The sequence below is a fragment of the Dasypus novemcinctus genome, chromosome 11, assembly GCF_030445035.2.
Source record: "Dasypus novemcinctus isolate mDasNov1 chromosome 11, mDasNov1.1.hap2, whole genome shotgun sequence".
Classification (NCBI taxonomy): domain Eukaryota; kingdom Metazoa; phylum Chordata; class Mammalia; order Cingulata; family Dasypodidae; genus Dasypus; species Dasypus novemcinctus.
Window position 1 is genome coordinate 77,918,722 of NC_080683.1, and position 922 is coordinate 77,919,643.

General features: G+C 38.0%; 1 non-coding gene across 1 annotated transcript; it reads right to left on the bottom strand.

Annotated features, from left to right (window-relative positions):
- Positions 1 to 225: 225 nt before the first annotated feature.
- Positions 226 to 329, bottom strand: LOC111767167 (U6 spliceosomal RNA). Its single transcript, XR_002799058.1, has one exon. It is a non-coding gene; the product is annotated as a U6 spliceosomal RNA (small nuclear RNA).
- Positions 330 to 922: the final 593 nt, after the last annotated feature.

Genomic DNA, 922 nt, shown 5'->3' on the forward strand with positions numbered 1-922 from the left:
ATTTTTATTTTGCCATTTTCTTACTCACACCATTTACCAATTTTTGGGGGGTATATTTGTCATTTTTAAAATACATTTTTATTGAAGAAGTTGTGAACTTACAAAACAATCATACTAACACTCCACACCATTGTGGAACACTTGTTAAAGATTATGAGATAATATTAGCAGACTATTACCACTAGTTATGATCCATAGCATACATTTAGCATAATATTTCCATAAAAAAATATGGAATTCTTCTTGAATTTGCAGGTCATCCTTGCGTAGAGGCCATGCTAATCTCTGTATCATTCCAATTTTAGTATATGTGCTGCTGAAGTGGGCACTATTATTATATCTTTTGAGGTAGGTCCCCATTAAGATACTTTCTGGTGACTTTATGAATAGCTAATATTCTAGGATTACTAGGATTACTAGATGAAAAAAACCATTTTGTCAAAATCTATGTAAGCCTAGTATTCAATGAGTTTCCTGTTTATTGATTGGTCTATGAGATACAGTGTTGGTGCTTACTGGGACACGGAGACTGATAGGACCACAGGCAGAGAAAGAATTTATTGGGAAGCTATCCCAACAGAAGGGGCATGAAGAACAGACTTCAGCACCCCCACCAGCATGATGGGGTCTGAAGAGGGACTTCAGCCCATGTGTGGAAAGTGCAGATGTGAATTTATGCAGTATACTCCCAGGCAGAGAAATGATAGTTGGTGGGAGGGGGTTGAGGGTCCAAGTGAGTTCAGGGATCAATAGGACATCCTAGAAGTGAAAATTTTCCCTGATAGTGACTAGAAGATAGTGGGTTAGGGAATTATAGTTTCTTAGAGTGCTGCAGGAGCAGATATTTCTTTGATCTATAGGGATTTTTCTCCCTCTGATATGCAGGTAGGGAAGGTTTCCATTTCCCTTTACTCTCATCTCT